Source organism: Chiloscyllium punctatum, chromosome 10, assembly GCF_047496795.1.
Source record: "Chiloscyllium punctatum isolate Juve2018m chromosome 10, sChiPun1.3, whole genome shotgun sequence".
NCBI classification, from domain to species: domain Eukaryota; kingdom Metazoa; phylum Chordata; class Chondrichthyes; order Orectolobiformes; family Hemiscylliidae; genus Chiloscyllium; species Chiloscyllium punctatum.
In genome coordinates, this window is record NC_092748.1 from 113,701,425 (window position 1) to 113,715,589 (window position 14,165).

Sequence of the window (14,165 nt, forward strand, 5' to 3'; positions counted from 1 at the left end):
GAAGATAGGGTGGCATGTTGGCACAGTTGTTAACAATGCCAGCTCACAGCTCCAGGGTCCCAGGTTCGATTCTAGTCGTGGGTGACTGTCTGTGTGGAGTTTGTACATTCTCCGGGTGCTCCAGTTTCCTCCCACAGTCCAAAGATGTGCAGGTTATGTGGATTGGCCATGATAAATTATACCCATAGTGTTCAGGGAAGTGCATGCTAGGTGGATTAGCCATGGGAAATGTGGGGTTACGGGGATAGAATGGGATACTCTTTGAAGGGTTGCTGCAAACTCAATGGGCTTCATAGCCACTTTCTGCACTGTAGGGATTCTATAAAATAGATAAGTTCTGAGGAAACTTTCTGAAGGTGTGTGAGAGAGAACAGGACCTCCTGAGGAAAAGAGCTCCAAGTTGATGTGCATTTGATTCATACAAGCTGTGTTAATGGGACAGTGGCCCCCTTGCTTCCTTTCCACACGATAGGTATTATGGTTTCCTAATAAAGGATCCCTGAAAAACTAGAGTCAAGGTTGGAATCTTCCCAGCCCCCAAACAATGTGGGCCACGGGGAGAAATTTGGGCAAACTAATGCCTGATGAGGACCTTCCCAATGTTGAGATCAAAAGTTACCATTTTCCAATCAAGTGTTGGGTGGAGAGATTAGATTCTCAGTGGGTTTTTTTTTCATTCATTCACAGGATGAGGGCACTGCTGGCTAGGCCAGTATTTACCCTAATTGCCCAAAGTCAACCATATTGGCTATGGGTCTGGAGTCACATGTAGGCCAGACCAGGTAAGGGTGGCAGTTTCCTTCCCTAAAGGGCACTAGTGAACTAGGTGGGCTTTTTTTAAACAATAATGTCACAGTCATATTAGATCTCAAACTTCAGATTTGTATTGAATTCAACTGCCACCATCTGCCATGGCAAGATTTGAACCCAGATCCCTCTACCGTTACCTGAGTCGCTAGATTAAAAGTTAAGGGATAATACCATTAGGTCACTACCTCTCCAACGAACAGTGAGGGTCTATTTGTTGCACATTATCACCTTAGTGATACACAGGGCAAGGGTAGGTCTGGATGGATAATAAATGTAGAATGGATAATAATATGTCTCATAAATCAATAAAAAAGGAAGTCGCCTATTCTCCCAATTGCACACAGAAACTGGATGCCCACAATCCTAACATGGTACCTGGTGACTCTCAATCTGGACTTCCAACTTGGACCCCTGACATCAAATTCACAGCTCACACTGCCTGGCAGCCGCCACTCAAACTCCACATCCACAGACATTGGTTCCCGATGTATACCAACCTCACTGCATCATCATGGCATTACCCTGATCCACTTACAGAATGCATCTGCACTTCAATGCAGATCTACAAACAGATGGAGAACAGAGGGATACGCCCACCATAGAGGCAAAAGATGTTTAGTTTAGAGAAGTGTCATGTGTGAGTACAGTCCTGGTGGGCCGAACGGCCTGTTCCTGTCTGTGCTCTTTTTTTATTCAATACCATACTCTGTAGTACTCCAGCACCTCTCATTGCAAACAGCAGCTTGTGGATTGGACTAGGGAGAATCTAAGGGATCTTTACTTGCTCTCTTAGGACTCACTCACTTTGGGCTTACACTGATGTCCCTTGCCTTGCCTTTTGTCACTTTTCTCCTTCAGCCAGAACTTAAAGGCTTCTCCCCTAACTTGCCTTTTAAGACAGGCAGCTGGCCATGATTGTCACCAGTCCGCGGTCAGTGGACACATTGCTGAACAACATCATGCTATGTCTATGATATACCTGCACCAGGTTCCAGCCATGTACACAGCAGGTGATTGAAGCGAGCAGCCACGTGCTACGGGAGTTGTCCTCGGTCAAGTTCAGGAAGGCAGCTTTCAGACAGGCCTTCTGACACAATGAGCTAAGGGCAGTCTCCAATCTCAGTCCAAGGGTTTGGGTACAGTCAGTCATCCATTTGGGGCTGGTCAGGGTTCAGAAGGTCTTCACCGAGAATCTCACAACCATAGAATCATCCAAACACCCAGTACAGAAGAGGGCCTTCGGCCCATCAAGTCTGTCCTGCCAAACGTACACTACCACCTACACTAGTCACACTTTCCCACACTACAGCTAAAGTCTTGAATGTTATGACACTTAAACCACCTGAAAGCTAATGCTTCCAATTAAACCTGTTGGACTATAACCTGGTGTTGTGTGATTTTAAAGATGACACTTAAATGTTCATCCAAGTACTTTTTAAAGTTTTTGAGATTTCCTGCCTCAGCTACCCTCCCAGGCAGTACAATACAGACTCCTACCACCCTCTGGGTGAAAAAGGTTTACTCAAATACCCTCGAAACGTCCAGCCTTTCACTTTAAAATAATGCCTTCTTGTTATTGACCCTTAGACTAAGGGGAATAGCTGCTTTCTATTCAGCCGCCCATGCCTCTTATAATCATATGCTCCAAAGAAAACTATCTGAGCTTATCCAACCTCTCTTCATAGCTGGATTATTCTGTTCCAGACAACATCTTGGTAAATCTCCTCTGCACCCCCTCCAGTGCAATCACATCCTTCATATAGTATGGTGACCAGAACTGCACACAGTACTTCAGCTGTGGCCTAACCAAAGTTCTGTACAGCCCCAACATAACCCCCTGCTCTTACAATCTATGTCTCAACTGATAAAGGCAAGCATTGCATAAGATGCACGCACCACACACACGCACAGACACAAACACACACATGCTCTCTCTCTCACACACACACTCACACACATACACATATGCTCAAACACACACACACACTCCCTTAAACTGCACCTGATCCAACATTGATGCTTGCACACAATGGAGAGAGTAATTAGCCTGCTGGAGATAAAACCCTTTCATTCAGTCACTCTATTAGTGACAAAATGATTTACACTGCAAATTAACTCGTACAAATATTTAAGGATCTTCCCAATCACAATTATTGCCTGGTTAATGGATGGAGATGACCCTTGCTGCTACAATTTGAGGATGGAAAATATATTAACAGCCAGAGGACTGTCTTCGTATCTGTGGGGCAAAGTAACCCACAGAGGAAATTCAGAGCAGATTTGCGACATTTGCACAAGTGTTCCTGTTTTACAAATCTCCCGATTAACAACAATGAGCGTTTACATTGCACCTTTAACTTAATTAAATATCACAAAGTACTTCACAGAGGCATATGCAAACAAAATTCAGCATTGAGGCACATACTAGAGATCAAATATTTGGCCAAAAAGATCAAATTTAAGGAATATCTTAGGGAAGGTGTTGGTGAGATTCAGAGAGGGAATTTCAGAGTCAGGGACCCAAAGGTCTGATTGCCAATGAAATGTGTAATGGGAGTTGGGGATGTGTAAGCGGCCATAAATGGAGGAGAACAAGGCTCTTGACGGGTGGGGGTTGGTTTGGACTTGAGAAGGTTACAGGGTTGAGAGAGGTGAGGTCATGGGTGAAATTGCTGAGTTACTATGTGAGTAGCTGAGGTTTGATTAAGCTCAAACTTGCAGAATGAGGAAGGTTGTGACCAAACTCCTTCATGATATCTGCCACTTTTGTACTTACCAGCACATACCTCAGCATTTTTGCTGAGATTTCATAGTTAATTGTTTCTGGAGGTGGTCATATAATTCCTTCCCTTCCTCTTGCAGCCCACTCCTCCCCTTCCAATCCCTGTATGACTAAACCTTTTACCTGAATTGTATTTGTCTTTATGTGAATGCACACATAGACTCAAACACATGTACTCACATACACAAACATACACACACCCACTCATACACGCTCATGCACACACACACAGACTCTCACACACACATACAGACTCAAACTCACAGTCTCATGTATACACATATAAACACACATATATACAAACGCACTCACAGGCACATAAAGACAGATGCACATGCAAATTCACACACAGACACACACGCATACACACACACAGACGCACGCAAACTCAAACATCACATTCTCAAGCATACATATACAGATAAACACACACAAACACACAAACACTCTCTCTGTCTCTCCCTCACACAGACACACACATAGACTCTCTCTCACACACACGCACACATACACACGCACAGACTGTCTCTTTCACACACACATACAGACTCAAACACCCAGTCTCATGTGTACACATAGAGACACACACATATACAAACTCACTCATAGGCACCTACAGACAGATGCACAAGCAAACTCATCACAGAGACACACACACACACACAAACGCACACAAACGCACACAAACTGAAACATCACATTCTCACGCAACATATACAGATATGCACACACAAACCCACACTCTCAAACACACACACCACACACACACATATGCAGACTCAGACACACAGTCTCATGTAAACACATATAGACACACACATATCTACGGACAGATGCACATACAAATTCGCACACACAGACACACACACAAACTCAAACATCACACTCTCACGCATACATGTGCAGATACGCACACACAAACCCACACTCTCAAACACACACACACCACACACACATACACACACAAATGAACACAAATCCCATTCACACACACACACAAATGCACACACACACACACACTCAAGCATCTCATTCTCACGCATACATATACAGACACATGCAACAAACCCACACTCTCTCTCTCACACACACACACATCCACACACGTGCATATGCAAACTCATCAACTCACACATATACAGAGTTGAACAGACAGACTCACCCAGACCCAGACACACTCATAGAAATGCACGCACAAATACAGACTTGCTCACTCTATATGTTAAGGGAAGAGAAAAAGATGTCTGGCCTCGAGCTGAACATCATGTGCATTATCTTTAAAAAATAACCCAGATCAACAGCAAATAGTGGACACCGTCCAGAAAGAGAAGACATCACTGGCCACTCACAGTTGATAATAACACAGTGTTCAAAATTCTACTTTAAATGGATTCTGGATTAGTGGTGCTGGAAGAGCAGAGCAGTTCAAGCAGCATCCAAGTAGCTTCGAAATCGACGTTTCAGGCAAAAGCCTGATGAAGGTCTTTTGCCCGAAACGTCGATTTCGAAGCTACTTGGATGCTGCCTGAACTGCTGTGCTCTTCCAGCACCACTAATCCAGAATCTGGTTTCCAGCATCTGCAGTCATTGTTTTTACCTCTTACTTTAAATGGAGTCATGTCACCAGGTAGGGAACCCCAAAAAGACAATAATTATCAGAAAAACAACAAAGTCTTTTTGGAGATGAAAGGCTTGTCTTAAGAAAAGAGATTGAACAGTTTAGGACTATACTCACTTGAGTTTAGAAGTGTGAGTGTAGATCAAAGTGGGGTGTATAAGATGCAAAAGGCTCTGTCACTTCTCCAGCCAATGGGCTAGACCTCCCTCACCAAGATTAAATTCTGCTCCTTGTTTTGGAATCTGAGGGGAGCGCGGGGGTTGGGGGTGGGGGGGAGTGGAGGGGGTGGGTTGGAATCTGTGAATCTACCCTATCAAACCCTTTTGTAATCTTTGGGACTTCTATCAGGTCATTCCTCAGTCTTCTCTTGCTTTGAGAGAATTGAGCTCCAGCCTTGCCAGTGATTATACTGCAGTTTGTAGAGTTTCATAATTGGAAAGAAATCAGGCTTTAAGTCCACTAATGGTTAGAAAGTGGGGAAGATGTTAAGAGAGAAACTGAGTGAAGCATTGACACCAATTTAAACGCAGCATTTAGGAGCAGGGGCCATCCACAAAGTCCCTTCGAGCCTGTTACACCATTCAATGGGATCATGGTTGATCCTCTAGCTTAATACTTTATTTCCATTTCCTCCCCATGCCTCTTGATACCTTTAAAATCTAAAAATATATCTATCTCTTTCTTGAATATATTCAGTTATTTCATTTCCTTCTGTAGCAGAGAATTCCACCTTTTGATGGAAAAAAATCATTGCTGATCTCTGGACCAAAAGGCCCACCTTGTATCCTTCGACTGTGTCCCCTGGGGTTATACACCCCAGGGAAAACAAACCTCCTGCTTTTAGTCTGTTGAGGCCTGTTAGAATTTTGAACATTTCAATCATATCCCCCTCATCCTTCCAAACTGTAATCAATGCAGACCCAGCTGAAGCGATCTCTTCTCATTGGACAGTCCTGCCATCTGTGGGTGGTGGATATTTAAACCACTCACTGGAGGAGGAAGAGGCTCCACAAATAGCTCCATTCTCAATGATGGAAGAGGCCAGCACGTCAGTGCAAAAGATAAGGAATAAAAACATTCACCACAATCTTCAGCCAAGTGGATGATCCATCACAGCCTCCTCCAGAGGTCCCCAGCATCATGGATACCAGTCTTCAGCCAATTTCATTCACTCCAAGCAATATTGAGAAGAGGTTGGAGGCACTGAATACAGTCACAGAGGTGTACAGCACAGAAACAGACCATTTGGTCCCAGGGTCGTCCATGCCAACCAGTTATCATAGACAATAGACAATAGATGCAGGAGTAGGCCATTCAGCCCTTCGAGCCTGCACCGCCATTCAATATGATCATGGCTGATCATTCCCAATCAGTATCCTGTTCCAGCCTTATCTCCATAACCCTTGACTCCACTATCTTTAAGAGCTCTATCCAATTCTTTCTTAAATGAATCCAGAGACTGGGCCTCCACTGCCCTCTGGGGCAGAGCATTCCACACAGCCACCACTCTCTGGGTGAAGTAGTTTATCCTAATCTAATCCAATCCCATTTGCCAACACTTGGTCCATATCCCTCTAAACCCTTCCTATTCTTATACCCATTCAAATGCCTTTTAAGTTTTGTCATTGTACCAGCCTCCACCACTTCCTCTGACAGCTTATTCCATATATGCACCGTCCTCTGCGTGAAAAAGTTGTCCCTTATGTCCCTTTTAAATCTTTCCCCTTTCACCCTAAACCTCTGCCCTCTAGTTCTGGACTCCTCCACTCCAGGGAAAAGACCTTGCCTATTTATCCTATCCATGCCCCTCATGATTTTATAAAGTCACCCCTCCAGGGAATACAGCCCCCAGCTTATTCAGCCTCTCCCTGTAATCAAAACCTCCATCCCTGGCAAAGACACTTTAAAAAGGAGAAAGTGAGACCACATAACCAGAGAAAGAATAATGCAAAAGCTATGGGCCCTGACAACATTCTGACAACAGTACTAAAGACCTGTCCTCCAAACCTTGCCGCTCCCCTAGCCAAGCTGTTGCAGTACAGCTACAACACTGGCATCTACCCGACAATGTGAAAAATTGCCCAGGTATGCCCTGTACATAAAAAGCAGGACAAATCCAACCCAGCCAATGACTGCTCCATCAGACTTCTCTTGATCATCAGTAAAGTGATGGAAGGGGTCAGTAACAGTGCTATCAAGCAGCACCTGCTCAGCAATAACCTGCTCAGTGATGGTCAGTTTGGATTCCCCCCGGGCCACTCAGCTCCTGACCTCATTACAGCCTTGGGTCAAACATGGACAAAAGAGCAGAATCCCAGAGGGGAGGGGAGAGTGACAGCCCTTGACATCAAGGCCATATTTGATCAAGTGTCACAACCGACGCTCAGTAGCAGCAGTGTGTACCATCCAAAAGATGCACTGCAGAAATTCACCAAAGATCCTCAGACAGCACCTTCCAAACCCACAACCACTTCCATCTAGAAGGACAAGGGCAGCAGATATATGAGAACACCACCCCCTGCAAGTTCCCCTCCCAGCCACTCATCATCCTGACTTGAAAATGTATCATAGTTTCCTCACTGTTGCCGGATCAAAGTCCTGGAATTCCCTCCCTTACATCATTGTGGGTCTACCTACAGCATGCGAACTGCAGCGATTCCAGAAGGCAGCTCACCCCCCACCTTCTCAAGGGCAACTATGGATGGGCAATAAATGCTGGCCAGCCCACGATACCCACTGCCTAAGAGCGAATAAGTAAACCACACCACCAACTTCCAGCTCACACACCATCCTGACTTGGAAACATCACCAACCCTTCATTGCCACTGGGTGAAGGAACTGCCTCCCGAACAGCACTGTAAGTGTACCCACTCCCCAAGGACTGCAGTGGTTCAAGACAGAGACTCAGCCACTCATTTTCGAGGTTGAATTGCCAGCAGCATCCATACACTGTGAAAATCTTAACAAAATGCTATTTTATTTACAATTAAATAAATCATAGGTACATAGGATAGTGAAAAAGGCATTTGGTATGCTTTCCTTTATTGGTCAGAGTATTGAGTACAGGAGTTGGGAGGTCATGTTGCGGCTGTACAGGACATTGGTTAGACCACTGTTGGAATATTGCGTGCAATTCTGGTCTCCTTCCTATCGGAAAGATGTTGCGAAACTTGAAAGGGTTCAGAAAAGATTTACAAGGATGTTGCCAGGGTTGGAGGATCTGAGCTACAGAGAGAGGCTGAACAGGCTGGGGCTGTTTTCCCTGGAGCGTCGGAGGCTGAGGGGTGACCTTATAGAGGTTTACAAAATTATGAAGGGGCATGAATAGGATAAATACACAAAGTCTTTTCCCCAGGGTCAGAGAGTCCAGAACTAGAGGGCATAGGTTTAGGGTGAGAGGGGAAAGATATAAAAGAGACCTAACGGGCAACTTTTCCACGCAGAGGATGGTACATGTATAGAATGAGCTGCCAGAGGATGTGGTGGAGGCTGGTACAATTGCAACATTTAAGAGGCATTTGCATGGATATATGAATAGGAAGGGTTTGGAGGGATATGGGCCGGGTGCTGGCAGGTGGGACTAGATTGGGTTGGGATATATGGTCGGCGTGGACGGGTTGGACCAAAGGGTCAGTTTCCGTGCTGTACATCTCTATGACTCTATGACTCTAAATGAAATATTGGTACAAAGCAGGGTCACTGGACTGGGAAGCTCTCTCAAAGTTCCAGCACTGCCACTACGGGCTGAATGGCCTCATCCAATGCTGCCTGTTTGTAAGCTGGTTTGGGAATGGGAAGGTGAATCCTTGTCTTTTTCTTTGTCCTGCATTTCCTTATGTGGAAGGAGACAGCAGTGGGTCCAATGAATTGGGGCAGTGACAAAGGTTCCCAGATCGAGCTGCAGATGTGAACCATGAGAGAAGTCGGAAAGGAGGAGACATTGGGGGTTGAAGGAGTAAGGGGCGGTTGTGGGGGGAGGCCTGTGTCGAAGGGGACTAGTCATGTCAGTACAGATGTTCCTTTTGTTCGGATCTATTGAGATGCAAATTTGAACAAATTGATGAAAATTTCTTCTGTGTAAAATGCCGAATGCAAGAAGCTAACAACAGCCACCCAGGAACTGGCCCATCCATCAAACTGTACAGCTATTCGTTCATTTAATCAATTAACTAATTGATTCATTATGTCCACTTTACAGCTTGGTGGGTTTTTTTTTATTGCAGGAGTACAGGTGGACTGAACTGTCAAAGAGGCAGCTCTGTTTATTAAAGGATATTTAAGAGCAAATTGAAGCGAAGATGAAAAATAAATGTCCAGTTTTGTGGTATACAAGTGGTTTAATGGTGTTACAGAGAGCTGCAGCAAAACAAAGACAAGAGAAACACATTAAATAAAAGAAAAAGAGTCATAGAGTTATACATCACATCGATAGGGCCTTCAGCCCAATGTGTCTGCCATGGTTATCAAATATCCATCTGTTCCAATTCCATCTTCTACTGCTCTCTCATACCTTTGTTTGCTAGAGCATTTCAAGTGCCCATCCAAATAATTCTGACATGTCTTGAACTCTCCTGCCTCTACCATGCCTTTTGACAGTGAATTCCAGATAGAAAGAACCCACTGGGTGGGAAAGAAAAACCTTTCCTAAAATCCTCCTGCTCCTTAACCCTAAACCTGTGCCCCTTCTACTAAGAAACATAGAATCCCTGTGGTGCAGAAAGAGGCCATTCAGCCCATCAGCTCCACAACAACCCTCTGAGGGTCATTCCACCCAAGGCTGTGAATTGAATCCAAGTCTCTAGCACTGTAAGGCAGCACTGAGCCACCATGCTACCCAAAGTGGGCAAGGGGAAAAGTTTATTACTATCTATTCAACTACGCCCCTTAAAGCTTCAGAGACCTCAATCAGGTCCCCCTCCTCCCTCAGTCTACAAAGAAAACAACCCCAACCTGTCCAATCACAGACCTGGATTGCTCCAGCCCAGGCAATGTCCTAATGAATCTCCTATGTAATGCCCTCCAGTGCAATCATACCCTTGTGATAGTGTGGAGACCAGAGCTGCACACAGTAAACAATGGAGAATCAATATTAAAATGGAACGAACTGTGGATGCTGAAAATCAGAAACAAAATCAGAAATTGCTGGAAAAACTCAGCAGGTCTAGCAACACCCGTGGAGAGAAACATTTTGGGTCCTGTTACCCTGCTGACCAGTCCTGAAGTGGGTTTACTGGATCTGAAATGTTAACTCTGCTTCTCTCTCCACAGAAACTGCCAGACCTGTTGAGTTTTTCCAGTGATTTCTGATGTTGTTTCTGATGTCCAGCATCTGCAGCCCCTTGGTTTTCAGAATAATTACATTATTAAATATCCAGTGTGTTCCCCCAATCTCATTGCTCCTCCAGAAGAGAATCATTTGAGGTTGGGTTCTGATCATATTTGAGGCTCTAAAATGTTGATTTGTCATCAACAACACAAACACACTTCATTCTGTGGGGAGAAATAATTTTTTTGAATGTGTCCTCATTAACTAGAGACGAGCAGTGAATCCAGGGTACTGACTTGACAGTGATTATTGCGTTCCAAAAGCCGATTTTAAATAAATGGGAAACAGGGAGAGCGTAGAAGCAGGGGTCCTTAGAACAGAGAAAATGAAGAGGAAGAGACAAAAAAAAACGCTGATTTTGGAATCCAAAGTAGACAAGCAGGAGGCTAGAAGAAAGACAGACAGCATCGGGAGGTAGAGAATTCAATGTTTCAGGTATTAACCTTTCTTCAGGACAAGATGTGGGGGAAGGGGGAGCTACAGATAATGGCAAAGGGGGAGATTAAATATAGGTGCTCAAAACCAGGAAGGGGAGTTCAAAGGACTAGGAGGAGAAAGTGCTGGTAGCCAGAGGACATGGATGTAAGGTCATGGACAGAACATGAAGGGGAGCAACTGATCTTTGTATAACACTGATCTTAAGGGGAGGTGGCAGTGGGTTGGATCTTAAATGCGAAAAGTGAACTAGATACATTATCGCAAAATAAATATTTGCAAGATTTTGGACGAAAAACACAGGAATGGGACTAACTTGTCAGTTCTTTCAGACTGCAAGGCATGGTGGCTTAGTGGTTAGCACTGCTGCCTCACAGCATCAGGGTCCTAGATTCGATTTCAGCCTTGGGCAACTGTCTGTATGGAGTTTGCACATTCTCCCTGTGTGTTTGCCCCGGTTTCCTCCCACAGTCACAAAGATGTGTAGGTCAGGTGAATTGGCCACGCTAAATTGCCCATAGTGTTAAGTGCATTAGTCAGAGGGAAATGGGTCTGGGTAGGTTACTCTTTGGAGGGTCGGTATGGACTGGTTGGGCTGAAGGGCCTATTCCCACACTGTAGGGAAGCTAATCTAATCTAATAATCGAATTGTTACAATGCAGAATGAGGCCGTTCAGCCCATCCTGCCTGCATATTGTCCAAGTGAATGTCAGTACCTAGTGCCAATTCCCTAACTACCCCGTGTCCCTGCTCACCATTTCTATCCACACAACCATCCCATGCCCCCCCCCCCACCCCCTGCCCCCCTCCTCCCCCCCACCCCCCGCACCCCCGAATGCCTCAGTTGAACCGGCTTCCACCAGATTTCCAGGGAGTTCATTCCAGAACCTAACTAAACAGCCAGTGAAAACATTTTTACCCACCTCACCTTTAACTTCTTAGAAAATTACTCTAAATGTGTAGCAGAAACAGAAACTGCTGGAAAAGCTCAGCAGGCCTGGCAGCATCTGTTCAGTGGAAGGGGGGTTCGTGGTAATCTGATTTCTCTGCACAGATGCTGCCAGACCTGTTGAGCTTTTCCAGCAATTTCTGTTTTTGTTTCTGATTTTCAGCATCTGCAGTTCTTTCACTTTTTACTCAAAATGTGTGTTCTCTTGTTCACAATCCTTTTACGAACAGGAATAGTTTGTCCCTGGCTATTCTATCTGACCCATTCATAGTTTTGAGAACCTCCTTCAAATCCCCTCTTAGTATTCTCCTCCCTGAGAACGATAGCTCCAACCCCCTCCAATAACTGAAATTCCTCATCCCTGGAATTTGATTTGTGAAGGAAGCAATGGCTTAGTGGTATTATCGCCAGACTATTAATCCAGTGTGGTGCTGGAAAAGCACAGCCAGTTAGGCAGCATCTGAGGAGCGGGACAATTGATGTTTCAAGGATAAGCCCTTCATCAGGAATGAAGTTTGTGGGCCAAGGGGCTGAGAGATAAATGTGAGGTGGGGTGGGGCCGGGGGGAAGGTCGCTGGGAATGCAATCGGTAGCTGAAGATGGGAGTGAAGGTGATAGGTCGGAGAGGAGGTTGGAGTGGATAGATGGGAAGGAAGATAGACAGGTAGGACAGTTCAAGAGGGCGGTGCTGAGTTGGACGGTTGGATCTGGGATAAGATGAGAGGAGGGGAAATGAGGAAACTGGAGAAGTCCACATTAATTCCGTGTGGTTGGAGGTCCCGAAGAGGAAGATGAGGCATTCTTCCTTCAGGCGTTGGGTAGTTAGGGATGGAGGAGGCCCAGAACTTGCATGTCCTCGGTGGAGTGGGAGGGGGAATTGAAGCATTCAGCCACGGAGATGTGGGGTTAGTTGATGTGGGTGTCCCAGAAATGTTCTCTGGAACGTCCCGCAAATTGGCATCCTGTCTCCCCGATGTAGAGGGGACCTAGCTGACGTTGGGGAGATTCAGGTTTGAATTCTGCCACGGCAGATGGTAGAATTTGAGTTCAATTTTTTTTTAAATCTAGATTAGGAGTCTAATAATGAAAAACCATTTTCAATTATCATAAATACTCACTTGGTTTACTAATGCCCTTTAGGGAAGGAAACTGCCATCCTTACCTGGGTTTGGCCTACATGTGACTCCAGACCCACAGCAATGTGGTTGACTCTTAATTGCCCTCTGGGCTATAAACGTTGGTCTAGCAAGTGACACCCACATCCCACGAATGAATACTTTTTTTTTAAATTGCAAAGCAAGGCAAATTTGAGTAAAAGGAAGAAAATTGATTTTATTTTAGTTGTCAGAAGAGTGTAAAATTCAGGGTTGCTTTTACTCAGGGTGTCAGCTTCTCTCAATGACTGACTGCATCTTTACTGCCTGTCAGATTGTCACATTGTGTTCATTTAGAGCTGGGCTGGACTGATGTTCCCAGGTCCATTGCATCTGTCAAGTTTGTGATCCCTGGGAGAGAGTCAGGGAGGCATCTGGGACCTGTCATGTCTTGCTCTATCCCATTAACATCACCGCAAAATAAAAATAAGTCTAATTTAGCAAACAAGGTTTCTGAGTGCTCTCATTAGCACGGCCTCCACCAACTAACCTCGAAAAGATCAATCTGATCAAAGCTTTTCTGAAGCAGAGCCTCTTTACAGAGGGGGAAAGGAGTATTATTCCAGCAGCTATCACTGTATCTTGGAAAGCTGCAGATAAATTATATACAATGCAATCGACTAAGATGTGGAAAGGACAGCGTTGTAATTGTATTAAAGATCCTGCCCGACCTCTGAACAGACCAAAGTGCTTTGTGGCCAATGAAATATCTATGTGTAGTCACTAACACTGTGCAGGAACCATGATGGCCAATGTGTGCACAGCATCATCCCACAAACAGCAATGGGTGAGCAAATCACCTACTTATATTTGTTAAAAATTACTTGTTATGCCAATCAATCACACGTACAGTGACATTTCAGTATAACCAGGGGTCTCAGTTCATCCTGTCTAATGAAGGTCAGTGCCTCTGACAGTGCAGCACTCCTTCTGTGTGACCCATTATTCACTAACTTCAGAACAATACAAAAGGTCCAAACGCAACAACAACTGCATTTGTACAGCGCTTTAATATAAAATTTGTCACTTTCTCTAGCTTAGGACTTTCTTAGGTATTTTAATGTATTTCAAAGTCCAGACATTGTGTCAAA